Source organism: Wyeomyia smithii, chromosome 3 (genome assembly GCF_029784165.1).
Source record: "Wyeomyia smithii strain HCP4-BCI-WySm-NY-G18 chromosome 3, ASM2978416v1, whole genome shotgun sequence".
Lineage (NCBI taxonomy): Eukaryota > Metazoa > Arthropoda > Insecta > Diptera > Culicidae > Wyeomyia > Wyeomyia smithii.
The window spans coordinates 199,283,370-199,300,515 of NC_073696.1; the positions used below are offsets into that span (position 1 = coordinate 199,283,370).

A 17,146-nucleotide genomic window follows, 5' to 3' on the forward strand; every position below is an offset into this window, starting at 1 on the left:
CATTTTTCTACGAAAGTTCTTTCATGAGTTATCTGTATGTAATCAACACTAACATAACAAACAAAAAAACAAAAAATATTTTTTGAGTGCTACATTTTAGCCTATATTTTTTGGAATTTTATTTTTAGTTTGTAGCAACAACTAGAACAATACTATTTAGTAGTATATGTCATAAAAAACATTCTACAGGTAAAATAAGGATCCAAGCATGGGAAGACCTTTGGCTTCCTCCTGCATACTACCGCATTTCGAGAATGCCTTGTAAAATATCATTATTTTTTCAACCAACCTACAATAATTTATTGTGAAACTGCTATACCAGCACCAGAGCACCTAATTCAATCAATTTAGATATTTGGTTTCACCGTAAAACCATCGAAACATTCTAATCTTGCTATTTTTCACATCATTATTTTTCCTCTTCCGGTGTTGTTTATATTTTTGTGTCAGTAGCTAGAAGCCTACAAGACGATTTTCCACAAGCACCGGCACGTAAGAGTCGCGTAACCATTCAAACTAAGTTTCTCTAATAAACACCGCGATCGCAACAAATATCTGGGAAAAATCGGTCGAAATGGACTGAAATTTGCCTCTAAAGCGTAGCGTCTCGCAAAATCCCGGTTTTTGCTTTTTTTTAGTTTCAAGTCAACTGCGCGTGTCAAGTAGAGATGGTCGGGTATGGGAAATTTGTTACCCGTACCCGACCCGTATCCGATTCATCGATAATTTTCAAACCCGTACCCGACCCGAACCCGAAGTCGGGTTTGTTTAAAATACCCGTACCCGACCCGAACCCGAAAATTTTTTTTTCCAACTACCCGTACCCGACCTGTACCCGACAGAAAAATACCCCGAAATTGCCGGTACCCGACCCGTCCTGGATTTTTTTTATTTTTATTTGTTTTTTTTAAATACCTGGTTACCTCGCACATTTTATGCACTGACTGTCATATGTGGTGTCTCGAGATGATGGCCGGAGCCAGGCTAGAACCGATTGTTCATGTGAACGAATGTTAATAAACCCAGAGTCCCAGGCGACATATTGGTTCTCCTTGAATCCAGCGTAGCACCTGTCACTGAGAACGTCCGCTCGTCTGATGTTGAAAAATTTGACCATATTCATCACGCAGCAAAATATCTATTCATAACTGTGTACGGAGAATTTGGGTTCCATTTTTCGTGTTAGTTACCTCATATTAAAATTGATCAAGGATTTCAATTATTTATTTTGTATGTACACGAATGATGCATATAAAATGTTGGAAATTTTAATTTTGTTTTCGAGAGATCAATAAAAATTCAATAGAATTTTTTTGAAAGATTCATAATAACTTTATAATGAACCAGATCGAAACAACTAGAAGATCAGGATAAATTAACCTATACTGGGCCCCTTTATTTTATTAATTTGTGTTCGTGATGCAGACTGGCTGGACAAGATGTTTCCAGATGGAAGTTTTCTAAAAATCACTCAAGTTTTCACATACAATGAATTAATCTGGTGGGTGGTCCACTATAGGGAAGGGATCCACTATATGTTAATTTACCCTACTAGAACAACACGGAGAATGATGAGAAATGCATGTCTGGTGGAGTTTAAAACCAACGACGAGTTTTATGTGCACATCGTAGCAACCTGGAAACTCAAATTTGGTATAACACAGATATTTCTGTACATGCGGCATCCCTGATCACAGTGCAAACTAAGACCTTGGAGGAAGAAACGAATACTACACTAAAAATCGGTCGAAACAGATGAAACGGAAATTTGTCGTTTTTTGATAGCGTGTAACTATCTTCCTGCTGTAACCCGAGCATGAATCGAACTAAGTTTTTAGTAACATCAGAAATACTAAATGTGCAAATTTGTCTGTAAAACACAGGTTTTCTAGTCAGTTTTTTCAAATTTTAAGTTTGTATATATTTACGTGTATATATTTACGCAGACTTTTTTTTTTGTTCACACAACATTTATTTGACACGATTTCGCAGACTTGCGCAGAGTTGCAATAATTTTACAATTTTATACCTCACTATTTTGTGGAACGAAAATCAACAATCAACCGTGATGAAGTGGATAGTTCGAAATTGTTACCAAACAACAGTTTTTTTGATACCCGAGTAATGATTACGGAGGAGGTATATTACACGTTTTAACGACAAAAATGCCTTAAAAAAATCGGCAAACTTTCAAAACTCGTAGCTTACCAAAGGACAGAAATATTATGTTTCAGAAAATATTATTAATTTTATTGCGTGTATGGATGTTAAGTATTTTTCGAATAAGTCCACGGTCAAGTAAAATGCAATCATCCTTCCACAGTGATGACGTTGCCGGTGCAACTATAAAATTGTCGCTACATAAAACAGAAGTTGGTTAAGCAATTCCTCAAATTTCAAAAGAAAGCTTGCACCGTAAATCCAGAAAGCGCAAGATTAATAATCGAAATACGCTGGCAGGATTATTACTGAAAGTTTATGAAATTTATTATTTTAAGCAAAAATAAACCAAAATATTTTGGGTAACCACACTGAATACAAAAAAATGCTTGCGTTGAATATTTTATCAAGTAAGGCGATACCTATTACAATACCTGCTACTAAAAGATGCTTTTTTCTCCTGGTTCAAATTGACAACTCATTCTGATTCATTTGACTTTCCCACAGTTTCGTATCCGTTTCTCCCTCCCAAACCAAGACTATGCTAAATCATCTAGGCTTGAAGGGTTGGTAATTAAATTCTCATAATGCACGAAAATCGAATTACCCGTACCCGACCCGAACCCGACCAGTTGAGAATTTTTCAAACCCGTACCCGACCCGAACCCGAAGCCTTGGTTTTTAAATTACCCGTACCCGACCCGAACCCGAATAAAAATTTTTGGCGTTAACCGAAACCCGACCCAAACCCGTCGGGTACGGGTCGGGTACGGGTATCGGGTAAAAATACCCGTACCCGACCATCTCTAGTGTCAAGTTTTGTGCCCGTGTTGTCAGTACTGCCAGCAGTTGGCTGTGCTAGCATTCGGAGCGAAAAGTTTGAAATTGATTACGTGAAATCCAATAGTTGATCATCAAGTCTTTTTTAAGAGCAGGTGATATTGCAAATAAAAAAATTATTCATGTTGATATAAACATGTACTAATCCTCAAATTGATGATTCTGTTGACTTTTTTAGCATCTAACAAAAACTAAAAACCTGGTAATCATGCACTGTTAACAATGATAAACTAATGCTTGGATTCCGTCCCGTTTCACATTTTATCTATTTATGAATACTTGCATAAATTGTGTAGTAAAACATCAAAATACAAAAAAAGAACTGTTTTGGATCACAAAAACTTTGAGAATTTAAATTTGGAGCTTTAAGCAGAATGTTATTAAAATCTTTCGGCAGCCTTCAGCATTGTAAAAACTCTGCTCATATTTTGAATTACGAAAGCATATAGTATTGTAAAAAATCTGCTCAAATTTGGAAAAAAACACATATCTACACACTTAATTTATCTCAGCAAACTTCCCAACAATTGATCGAGCTCGACGAAGTTCTTACAAATGTCAGCAACATATTTCGAAAAACATTCTTGAAAACTCTGCCGACTACTTGTAGAACATTAACATTGATATTTTCGCTGAATTTATCAGCTGTTGAGTTCTCGGCAATAAAATCTAAGTGTGTAAAGCAGGCATTACACACTTAATTTATCTCGGCGAACTTCCCAACAGCTGGTCTAACTCGGCGATTTTTTGTGGATGTCAGCAATATATTTCGACAAACATTCGGATCTGCCGTAAGCCAGCGAGCCTTGGCATATTATTTACCGATGGTCTCTAAAATTTTGCCGAAAACTTGTAGTATATTTTGCTGAATTCATCAGCTGTAGATTTTCCGACAATCAAAACATGTGTACCAAGAAATAATCGCCAATGTTACGTATATCTTTTGTATGTGATTTAACCTCAATTTTCTGAGAAATCGAGAAAAAATTAATGAAAACCATGATTCGCAACGCTACCGAGATTTTTGATATTTTGTGACGAAATTTCAGTTAGTTTGAACCGAGATTGCTGGAAAAATGGGTCAGCTGTCATGTTTTTCCGAATATCCGGTGGTGCCGTTCTTGACAATAAACTACCGAGATTCGGCAGTAAATTCTAAGATGGCATCCATAAGTTACGTTATGCTCATAGGAGGGAGGGGTTATCCATGAGCGTTACGATTTGTTACTTGGGGGAGGCGGGAAGTAAGATCAGCGTTACGCAATAAAAAATCTCTGGAGAGACTCTCCAAAAATGAGCATTTTCATCAAGCAAATTCTTCTACTGCGTTACGTAATTTTTCTCAGGAGGTTGGCCTTACGTTTCGTTACATATAGAGGGTGGAGGGCTAAAGGATGGGTTTTTTGTTTTACGTAATTTATGGCGCCTAAAAGTACAGACAAATGTCTGCAATAATCACACTTGGTGGCTCTACTAAAAATGAGGAGACTCTAGCACAAAACTTAAAAAAATGTGCAAAAACTGTAAATGTTATAGAGAGAGGATTTCTCCAAAATCTTGCATTTTGTAAAAATATTTGTACATCTTGCACATCTGGTATGTGTAGGTATCCAAAGCAGAGCCTTGGAGCTACATACTGATACGGAAGTTAATGTACAGGAAAATTGCGGGGCTATCGCTACTGACACTAACAGCACAGACTAACAGAACAATTTTTCAATAAAATCATCGTTTGGATGATTCCAGTACTTTACGTTAGTAACACTAGCACCATCTGGTGTCGTGTTCGCGCTGTGTCATGTATTTCGACATCAGCGCCAGCGTTACTGCATGTGTCAAATGGGGAACTACAAAATATGTATGAGATTGCATGACAGCGTCCCAGACGACATTTTCGCGCGATGACTGTTATTCGATTGAAAATTTGAAATGAACGTTTTTTGTGGCGATGGAGCTAGGTTCCAGTGCTACGTCTGTTAGTCTGTGCTAACAGTTTCTCCCGAGCCGGGAGAAATGCAGCAACTATCGTGGCACTGATCAACGCCGCCTGAAAGGTCTTTTCCCAGTTTCTGTATGATACAGTCGATCAAAATAATGCATCATCTTGTACGTTGTTCAACTTTGCTCTTGAGGGTATAATCCGACAAGCGGAATCGAAACGATAGGCGCGATTTTCAACAAAGGTAGGCTTCGCAGCCGACCTCGACGGTATTACGAGAAACTTTGCGAGGACAATCTATTCCAGGCTAGAAGTAGAGACTAGGAGAGTCGGATTAGAAAATAATGCTTCGAAAACCAAGTACAACAATATATGAAAGGGAGAGGCTCAAGAGAAACCATTACTCGCCTCCCACGGACGGTGATCATGGACGGGGATGAGCTCGAAGTGGTAGAACAATAACACAAGTAAGAAGATGGCCGGACATGTCGCGAGGATGCTGGACAACAGTGCGGTAAAATCGGTTCTTTTTAAAGACCCCACCGAAACCAGAAACAGAAGGGCCCAACGTGGTAGGTGGCTTGACCAGATTGAAGCAGATCTGCGTGTGACAAAAAGCCTAGGAAACGAGGAGTTGCCAGGACCGAGGAGAGTGGAAGCAAATTCTTGATACGGCACGAGCCACCACGGCTCTGGGCTGCTGTAGTGAGTAAGTAGGGTATCCATGGAAGAAGTCGAGCATTCGGGTTGTCAAAAATCATGGGCGCAACTAAGAAAAATTTCTAGGGGGGGCTAGTTTTCATGTATGTAAATTTAAAAACAGAAAAAGGAGTTTTAATATGCTTATTTAATAACGCTTAAAATAGTGTCGCAACAGCAGAAAAAATCACTTCGGGATAGAATCTCCGAAGATGTACTGAATATGTTAAACACAGCGTCAACGCCAACCTCTTCCAGCAACACTGATTTGATATTGAGTAGAGCCAGGTTTGGTAAACGGCTGGGCAGTGCTTTTTAGCAGCACACCCGTACTAGCTAGAATAAAATAGACCCCAGTGTGGTTCAAGGCATAATGCCCTATTCCTACCTCCACGTTTTACCGACTGGGATACGAGCAACCGAGGGAAAACCGGTGAACCGGTGGGAACTTGGTCGTATACCCCACAAGCTAGGGGCGGCTCAAACAGCGACTGATCCGGACCGAACGGCTGAACTATGAAATGCGGTGTTTCGCCAGCTACACCTATGGCGGCAGCCCCGTCGCGAGACTAGGCATCGCAGCCCTAGTAAGACAGCATACTAAAATAAACATACTACGAAGAATCAAGAATTCAAAACGAACCGGAACAATAGGCGATGATCCAGCCGACGAAATAAGGACGACGATCAGAAGCTTGGTACATGTAACAGCAGATCGCTCAACGCCACGGATGTCGACTGGATTCTGCTGGATCGGCTAGAATCCCGCCACTTCGACAACGTTGCGCTCCAGGAGCTTTGCCTGAAATGAGAGAAGGTACGGTGGATTTGTGACCGCAAGGCCCAGTACCACCAAAGCGGTGGAACAACCAATGAGCTTGGTAGCGGTTTTATAGTGCTGTGTAGGATGCAGAGTCGTGTGATGAAGTGGCAGGCAATCAGCGACAGGTTATGTTTGTTGAAAATAAAAGGCTGGTTCTACAACTACACTATTCCCAATGTGCACTGGCCTCACGAAGAAAGACCTGATGCAGAGAATGAAACGTTCTTCGTACAGCTGGAGAAACTTTACGATAGCTGCTCGCGTAGAGACATCAAGATCGTCATTGGGGACATGAACGGAATGAAAGACTTATATAAGCCGGTGATCGGCCCGCACAGCATGTACACCGTGACGAACGACAACGGCCAGCTATGCACCAACTTCGCAGCTTCCCACGGGCTGGCAGTCCAAAGTCCCTTTTTTCCTCGACAAACGTACAGCAAAACAATTGACCACGTTCTCATCGACGGCTCGTTCTTCTCAGACATTACATACGTACGCACCAATCACAGTGCTGATCGGACATGACTACTTCAATACAAAAAACTACAAAACCCTGATATAACCGGTAGTCCTCTACGGAAGTCTTCTTGGTGTTTTCGAACGGAAGGTGCTTTGAACTATCTACGGTGGAGTACAAACGGACGACGGATAACGGCGACAGCGCATGAACCATACTACATACTTGGAAAGAACCCCATTGCGCACCTGGCGAAAGACAATAGCAGCAAACCCTACCGGCACCAGAAAGTAAGGGGCGCAGGAACTGGTGAAACACAGCCCAAAACCGAGTAATATGGCGACAACTTCTTGATACAGCACGAGTTACTACAGCTCTTATCTGACTGGTAAGATGAGTAAGAGAGCTAGGTTTGAGAAACGATCCTGGTTTCAGAACTAGTTCTTAGCCAATGAATGACGATATCTCAATTTGTGTTGATTATGATGCTCTGATAAGTAGTATGGAATGTATTTATATTGAATAAAATCATTCTCTGGGAAATTCTAGGGGGGCTAAACACTTTCTAGAGGGGGCTGAAGCCCCCCCTAGTCCTCCGTAGTTGCGCCCATGACTAGAAGTAATGTATATGAAAAGATCTGACACTTGTGTATCTTCTTATCTCGTCTTTGCCAGGACCGAGGAGATTGGAGGAAAATTCATGATACGGCTCTAGGCTGCTGAAGAAAGTAAAGTATCCACGACTTACGAGCGAAATTCGAGCAGCCAAAAATGAAATGCGTGAAAGTGTTGGAAGTTTCCCAGTTACTATTTCCGAATGACAAAATCACGCAGTATTTTTGAAGTAGGTACCATATTGGTACGTCATTTATTTGCTTGTGGAAGTGAAAATTGGCGTGATTGAAAAAGTTTTAATTAACATCTGACAAAATGCAAATAAACTGTTGCTTTTAGTTGAAATTTTTTGAATTAACAATGAACAGTAGCAAGTTTCCATGCAAAGCTTGACTAGATGATCTTTCTGCGAAACAACATGATGGAAGTTTTGTCGATTGTCAAATATGCGAAAAATTTAAAAGTTTTTTTTGTTCGGAACTTAATCGGAAATCAATCCAAATTTAAATTTCTTTCACCTACCTTGGTTGAGGCATCTGCCATTCGAAAGGAAAACTTCATATTCGATGTTTAAAACGTATTCACAGACATTAAGAAATCCGCTCAATTTTCTGGAAGTACATTCCTCCTTTTTCGGAAACTATCATTGACTTTTCAGTATTGTTTGATAGATTTTTCAAACAGTTCTGTATCAAAAATTGTGAGAGTGACTAGAATCTCAAACAAAGATTAAAATCGAAAAAGGTACGAATAATAAAATTTTCAAGATTCTGTCCTTCATGAATCTTTCTTTTGTTGTTTTGCATTTCGAACCATTCGTGCACTTTCGTTATAGAGTTCTCCAGGCGCGTTTGGATTAGTGCGATCTATTCGATTTTCTTTGTTAGCTGTAAGATTTTTTTGTCACCTGTGAGAACTGTCATCTAGAAGAGAGAATAAAAAACTAACGAGTTTGATTCATACTCTCACAAATTTTAATATACAGTGTAAAGCGGGCCGTGTCGTAGTGTTCGTGTGTTTTCGCTTGAAGAACTCTATGTGTGCAGAAAAATATATAAATAGTATACAAGAGAATATAAATCTTTTATGCAATACATTATTCTGACACATTCAAGACATTTCATTAGAACATAACAAAAATAACGTAAGTTGATAGAAAATTGGAAATGATGGTAAGAAAATTGAATTAATGAAAATCCGCTCAAAATGAAACTAATCTTAATTTTACGCCTTAAGATAGGCAAAAAAATATAGGTATTTCAGTTCAGTTTCAAAATTTGACGTAGTATTAACATATTAAGCAGCCTCATAGGCGTTATAATACCCTATGTTTTATTTAATTGAAAAGTAAATTTTCGGATTGTAATAGAAAGTGCGAATAGTGAAACAAATATTTTTTACGATGATTAAATACGTCATTTTCCTAGCTGCATATAAATCTATGTTCGACAATGTATTTTTTTCTTTGAATATTTCAAACTCAGTATATCTAATCTGTTATTGGAAATAGAGCAAAGTATATAGGTAGCAATCTGTCGAAATTATCAGCTTACATATCAGTATTTCCGCTACTGTAAGCCGATGCAACAAATGTCGTCACCATTTTTACAGTGCGTATACTAACCACAAACATTGCGCGTTGTACTGGAAGACAAATTTGTTAGGCTTGCATCAATCCTATAACAAAACCTAGACTAATCCCAATCGATAAAACTCAAACTTCACCATAAACATGGAAACGGAAAGGATAGTTAACCTTCCACCATTGTTCACAGCCCTGTTCCCTGACGATTGTAGGAATTTAAACTCTTCAGACCAATAAAAGTACATTTATTTCCTCACCGCGAAATACAATTGTTTGAGCGAAGGGAAGAAAGAAGTTGCCCACCCCCTCTCCAGCATCCGGAGGAAAGGAAATGCCAACTGTGGCGTTTCTGCACTTCTGCGAAAATGTCGGAGCTGAGCAAATATGGATTAGCGCAGTCGGCTGGTGAAAGGCCTACGAAGTGAATGCGAAAATTTGCATTTTCCATCATAAATGGCTGAATTAAAATCACGGCACGCTGGGAAGATAAATAAGTCCACCGAGAGCCGTACGACACGCCGTTGAAATTATGTTAGTTCGTGAGTGGCATGCCGAATTTTGCCGGCTGACAGCCAAGTGCCATGTGGAGACGGGTGTAAGCATGGTACAATTTACTTCCAGTCCCAGGCTAACGGGCTATGGCTATGAGTATACATTCTGCCAAGGTGAGCCAAGGTATGGATCTTTCGATAGGATTGCTTTTGTAGGAATGATGGTTTTTTTATATCACCCTGCTAAATCATTGTATTGTTTTGATAAATGGAACCCGGGACAGTCTAGAAGAGTACACGGGAGTATTACGCTTCCGGTCAGTGGAGTAAATTGAGACGATGAAAAGTGAAAAACCTGAAGCTCGCAGCCGTTTCTGTAATCCGATATAACAATTTTCTTTGCGCTCTTAAACTTAATCCCGTCGCAACTACAAAATTAAGCCGGTCTTTTTAGCATCAATTGTCGGCTGAGTTAATTAAAAAGCAGTTCGCCGTGTCCACAAACTACGAGGAATTTAATCAAATCTTTGCAGATTCCGCTACCCGGCTAGACCATTGAAAAGCTTGTCCACTTAAGGGTCCCTACAGCGTGACTGGAACGCAAAATGAACCATCGCATTCGCATTCTGCTGACTGGCTATCGGGTTGAAAAGAGCATGTCCAACCGGATTTCACCCGGTGATGATTTATGCCTTCAGCTAGGATCCGGTTAGAATCATCGTACAAAACAATACTCAAAACTCAAACTTCATTCGCAAGTGTCTCAGGTCAGCCTGAAGGGATTAAGAGCGTATGTCGTCTACTCGATGCACATCGGATAGACGAGGTTTATGGACCGTAGTTTAATACAGTAGCTGGAAGTAGCTTTGGGGTTGGAGAGTGGGAGCTGCACCATGAAAGATTTCATCTTGCAAATACCGTGCTGCAGGATCCTCCTCAATCGCCTCAATGCTGTTGAATTCGAGTGTCTGCTTCCACTTCCACGGGCATGTTTCGGGCTGGTAGACTCTTGCATTTTCCCACTCAGCCATGCAATTTCAATAGTGTTTTTCCTGCATCGACCATATGTATGCATGTTAGTCAAGTGAGTGAGAGAGCATGGGATAGAATTGCTGTTTTGCCAAACACAATTCTCCTCCCCCTGTGTCGGGACTCCATTGGTTTTCCGTATGCACTTGTTTATATTTTTTGCGAAATTGCCCTTAACAATGTTTACCATTCTCGTCTTGTCGAGTGTCTGCATCGTCGTTCCATTTCGGTTACTTCGGAAATCAGAAATTCCAAAACAAAAACAACATTGTAGATTTTTGCATTTTACTCGCAATGCCAGCCATTCAAACGACAAGTGGAAATCGAACGAATGCAAATCGGATTATTTGAGTTTGTTTAGTGTGTTTTTATATGGAGCCGGTGCATCGGGAGGCATCGTAGGTTGTTCAGCTTTATTTTTTTACTGTCATGAATTGGTACTAAAAATTAGTTTCTTTCAGACCTTCATAGCTTCACAGTTCTTCCGTCAGCATTTTTTTTATAATATTTAATCGCTCTGAGCCAAACATTAGATTACTGATTTGTGAAGTGTAATGTGGTTGAAACCTGCAATGTTGATTTTACCATAGGGCTAAGTAAAAATACAAAAATACAAATACGGTAATTTCTCTCACTATCATTTGAAACTAGTTTCACGTCACCAGCGTTGCTCGGAATAAAAAAGTTGAAAATATAGAATATTTTTCATGAAACTCATTTATCCGTAGTAGATTTCAAAATGTCATCGATTCTCGGTTTTCAAGTATTATCCTTGTTCAATAAATATTAAATATATTGGGTTGGTTTTGGCCATATCAATATGTTCTACAGCCGGTGAAGTAGATTTTTAGTAACTGCCAGATGACAATTCGTCACACTATTTTACTTTTTCAACTTTTTCGTCAGTAATGCTGTTCTCCATATACACAACAGCATCCACTGGAACACGGAAGTTATTCTGATTTGGTAACCAACCACCAGTGATCCGTTTCTGGTTTTCAGCTCATGCTCGTTGAATCCAAGTGAAACTTCATTTCCGCTATGATATATTAAAAGCGACGGCATAAAAGTATCTCTGTAAAAATTTCCACAACTTAAAAAGTGATGTTCAATGTATACAATTAGTATAAAGTATGGAGTCTAAAGTATAAAGTATAAAGTATAAAGTATAAAGTATAAAGTATAAAGTATAAAGTAATAAAGTATAAAGTATAAAGTATAAAGTATAAAGTATAAAGTATAAAGTATAAAGTATAAAGTATAAAGTATAAAGTATAAAGTATAAAGTATAAAGTATAAAGTATAAAGTATAAAGTATAAAGTATAAAGTATAAAGTATAAAGTATAAAGTATAAAGTATAAAGTATAAAGTATAAAGTATAAAGTATAAAGTATAAAGTATAAAGTATAAAGTATAAAGTATAAAGTATAAAGTATAAAGTATAAAGTATAAAGTATAAAGTATAAAGTATAAAGTATAAAGTATAAAGTATAAAGTATAAAGTATAAAGTATAAAGTATAAAGTATAAAGTATAAAGTATAAAGTATAAAGTATAAAGTATAAAGTATAAAGTATAAAGTATAAAGTATAAAGTATAAAGTATAAAGTATAAAGTATAAAGTATAAAGTATAAAGTATAAAGTATAAAGTATAAAGTATAAAGTATAAAGTATAAAGTATAAAGTATAAAGTATAAAGTATAAAGTATAAAGTATAAAGTATAAAGTATAAAGTATAAAGTATAAAGTATAAAGTATAAAGTATAAAGTATAAAGTATAAAGTATAAAGTATAAAGTATAAAGTATAAAGAATAAAGTATAAAGTATAAAGAATAAAGTATAAAGTATAAAGTATAAAGTATAAAGTATAAAGTATAAAGTATAAAGTATAAAGTATAAAGTATAAAGTATAAAGTATAAAGTATAAAGTATAAAGTATAAAGTATAAAGTATAAAGTATAAAGTATAAAGTATAAAGTATAAGGTATAAAGTATAAAGTATAAAGTATAAAGTATAAAGTATAAAGTATAAAGTATAAAGTATAAAGTATAAAGTATAAAGTATAAAGTATAAAGTATAAAGTATAAAGTATAAAGTATAAAGTATAAAGTATAAAGTATAAAGTATAAAGTATAAAGTATAAAGTATAAAGTATAAAGTATAAAGTGTAAAGTATAAAGTATAAAGTATAAAGTATAAAGTATAAAGTATAAAGTGTAAAGTATAAAGTATAAAGTATAAAATATAAAGTATAAAGTATAAAGTATAAAATATAAAATATAAAGTATAAAGTATAAAGTATAAGTATAAGTATAAAATATAAAGTATAAAGTATAAAGTATAAAGTATAAAATATAAAGTATGAAGTATAAAGTGTAAAGTATAAAGTATAAAGTATAAAGTATAAAGTATAAAGTATAAAGTATAAAGTATAAAGTATAAAGTATAAAGTATAAAGTATAAAGTATAAGGTATAAAGTATAAAGTATAAAGTATAAAGTATAAAGTATAAAGTATAAAGTATAAAGTATAAAGTATAAAGTATAAAGTATAAAGTATAAAGTATAAAGTATAAAGTATAAAGTATAAAGTATAAAGAATAAAGTATAAAGTATAAAGAATAAAGTATAAAGTATAAAGTATAAAGTATAAAATATAAAGTATAAAGTATAAAGTATAAAGTATAAAGTATAAAGTATAAAGTATAAAGTATAAAGTATAAAGTATAAAGTATAAAGTATAAAGTATAAAGTATAAAGTATAAAGTATAAAGTATAAAGTATAAAGTATAAAGTATAAAGTATAAAGTATAAAGTATAAAGTATAAAGTATAAAGTATAAAGTATAAAGTATAAAGTATAAAGTATAAAGTATAAAGTATAAAGTATAAAGTATAAAGTATAAAGTATAAAGTATAAAGTATAAAGTATAAAGTATAAAGTATAAAGTATAAAGTATAAAGTATAAAGTATAAAGTATAAAGAATAAAGTATAAAGTATAAAGAATAAAGTATAAAGTATAAAGTATAAAGTATAAAGTATAAAGTATAAAGTATAAAGTATAAAGTATAAAGTATAAAGTATAAAGTATAAAGTATAAAGTATAAAGTATAAAGTATAAAGTATAAAGTATAAAGTATAAAGTATAAAGTATAAAGTATAAAGTATAAAGTATAAAGTATAAAGTATAAAGTATAAAGTATAAAGTATAAAGTATAAAGTATAAAGTATAAAGTATAAAGTATAAAGTATAAAGTATAAAGTATAAAGTATAAAGTATAAAGTATAAAGTATAAAGTATAAAGTATAAAGTATAAAGTATAAAGTATAAAGTATAAAGTATAAAGTATAAAGTATAAAGTATAAAGTATAAAGTATAAAGTATAAAGTATAAAGTATAACGTATAAATCAGTACTTCCCTCATGATACTTAGTTTATTAGAATTATCTATTTGCAAGTTACATTGGGAATAATTTGTGCATGGTCGAAATATAAAAGTTCTTCATTTCGAAATCGAAGAGCTACGATAAACATTTGTTGTAAAACATTTGTTGTAAAAATCATGCTTTAATCAGAAAACACATTTTTCGAATTATATATAGAAACCGATATAGCTTTACAACCCAATTGAAATATTAGAAAACCAATCAAATTTTCAAATAAACAAATGAACTCTTCAGAGTAACTCTTTGCTTGTTTTTAGAAAATAATTTAGCTTTCTATAACAAAAATGAGATATATCGGAGCCAACATTATTCAAGCAAGTTATTGCATCTCCCAGTTGGTCTCGAGGTACGACGCTGGCCTAACAAGCCAGTCGTCATAGGTTCGAGTCTCGACTCGGGAGAAACTGTCGGTGTCAGTAGGATCGTAGCACTAGCTCCGTAGGATCGTAGCACTAGCACTAAACAGTTGGCTGCGAAGTCTGTGTATAATAAAAACAGAAGGTCAAGTTCCGAATCGGAATGTAGCACCAAGGTTTTGCTTTGCTATTGCAAATGTTTATTGAGTAAAAGACTTAGTGAAAATAAAACCTCCGCCCTCCGAAGGTACTGGAATGATCTTGGTGAAGACCATTTTGAATACTGGTCGTTGAGCGCCTCGAGTTTTTTCTAAGTTCTTTCTTGATGGTTTACTCAATGAGGATTTTTGAATTAACGCGGATTTTCGAATCAACGCGTTTTCTTTACGAGATACGTATCCCCTGCGTAAAAAAACGTGACGGTATTAGTGAAGGAATTAAAATAAACATTAGTTTCGAGTGGCCGTGTTGCCAGATAAATTATTTTTGCCTTTGAAAAAATCGAACTGCGATTTTCTACAAATGACTATATTCTGATTTGAAACTTGACAATTTCATCGTGGATTGGTATTTGTGTCAGCTATAGCCTCATATATAGTCTACCCGACACGCATGGTGTCGACTTGCTGACATTTGTTGTTTGTTTACCTCGTACGGCGAAAGAGTACCGCGACGTCGCGTCATAAGAAAGTTGTTTGCGGCGTGCAAGTCAGAAGTTCGTGTTTTCTGATGAAAAGCTCTTTGTATTGCAACAGCCACACAATATCCAAAATAATCAGCAACCCCTTGTCCCACATGAACATCCCGCGGTTTCAGAGCGCCGCGTCGGTGATAATTTGGAGGCCGTATCCAGGCGTGGGAAGCTACCACACTTCGGGATCTCTAGTGAAAGGACTATTACGTCCTTCAATAGGACGGTGCACCGGTCCACACACGAATATCATCCAAGCGTAGTGTCGGGCCAGTTTGACTGATTTTCTCGATAAGACTTTGTGGCCTCCCAGCTCCCCGGAAATGATTAAAGAATGGATATCGTGTATTTTCGTTTTGAACACATTTTTAAAGTGTATTCGAACTTATTGAACACCCTGTAAAGAAATAAATGAAAATAATAAAGGTGTTTGGTCAAAAATGGCACTTTTTTGAGAAAAGGTTAGAGTCCCATGGAACAAGCCTCGAAACAAGGGGTGGTCCAAGCGGTATAGTTCTCTCAAATCCAAGACAAAGAACATTCGAAGCTCTATAGTGACTGGCGTTGTTTGCCGAGCGAAGCATCTAAAGCAAATATGATTAAATAGTACGCTTGACAAAAGTTGCGTTAGTCAGTTAGTTGTGTAGTCTAAAATAGTGAATAGTAACTTTATTTTTTGTAAATTCTGTATTTCCAAAACATCTAAGTTAGAGAGCAATGTTGTCACTCATTATTTCATTCTAATGATAAGGTTTGAATTTTTGGCTTAATCTGTTAGAAATTTAAGCTAATTCAAATTCGAACTGACTCAGATTCAGATCACGTTCGAAACAAATAGCATACAAAAAAACAAGCCTAATCTAACGTGTTTCCCTTATTCTCTCTTGCAGGAAATGAAGCAATAAGGTGAGTATCGTTGAGCCATACGAAATTTACGCCAATCGCTGGCAATTCATTTGCCTAGATAGGTCCCATATTTTGCGGAGAACATCCCAATAGAGCGTACACCACCTAAACATACGATGTTTCGTCCTACCGCTGTTGTACCTAGAATCCTAGAAGCAGCCCTATTAGGGACGAATAAACGCGCATAAAGCTGAGTTACACCCACACACCAATTGTAGAAAAAACACATCATTTTCATTCGACCGTAAAACAGAACGCTGCCCATTTTACGGTCGAATGCGGGGATATATTCCAAACGGCTTGAACGGTAGACAGATATATGATGACTATTCCATGTTGTAGACGGCGAAGCAAAAAAAGTAACACCTTCAAATAATTTGTGTGAATTTAGTTTCCCGACTAAGCAATCATCCCGGATTGTACCTGAAAAATGATGCTACATGGATATTTTTCCGTGACACAAAATCCTGATCAATGACTGCACGTTTGGCGACTGACGGCAGTTGTGTATCGAATAGACTAAAAAGGAAGCTTCTTCAGGTATCCATACCGAACAAAAATCATTTTTCCAAAGAAAATCGATTGAATCGTCTTTTCCCAAACCAGATCGGCTGTCTCATTTTCGCTGCTGCGCTTTTTTTACTTGCCGGCTTGCCGAAGCGTATCCTTTTTTAGTAACATGGTGGAAGACGACTGAAGCGAACAGAACAAGACGCAGCAAACTGAAAAGAGGGTGGCGAAGAAAAATATACATCCTAATGTTAAAGTGACAGTTTGCTGGCGAGCTTAAAGACGGTAGGGAAAAAGAGGAGAATTTTCAGAAAATGCACGTCTCGACCCCGGTCGGCACACCGTACGACGGAGAGGGAGAAGTGTTATTTCTGGAAGGTGAAGAAATTTATGATCAGTATTTCGGGTGTGCGCGTACAGAAAGAAATAGAAGTCATTGACACCGGATCAGGCTCCGCACATGGTCTATTTTCCTAGAGCGCTTACGTATCCGCTCGTTTGTAGCCTGTCTGCGTATGCGAAACTGGGTGGGGAGCACGGAATCACTGGCCCAATCACTAGTATCATGATGATAGCAATGAATACAAGAATA

General features: G+C 36.3%; 1 protein-coding gene across 2 annotated transcripts in view; it reads left to right on the plus strand.

Moving 5' to 3' along the window:
• Nucleotides 1–17,146, plus strand: part of LOC129732306 (protein tincar) — a 414,177-nt gene that overhangs the window by 227,885 nt on the left and 169,146 nt on the right. For both annotated transcript variants that reach the window (XM_055693091.1, XM_055693092.1), the window contains one exon: nt 16,029–16,044. The gene's annotated coding sequence lies outside the window, so the exon portion shown is untranslated. The remainder of the gene's footprint in view (nt 1–16,028; nt 16,045–17,146) is intronic.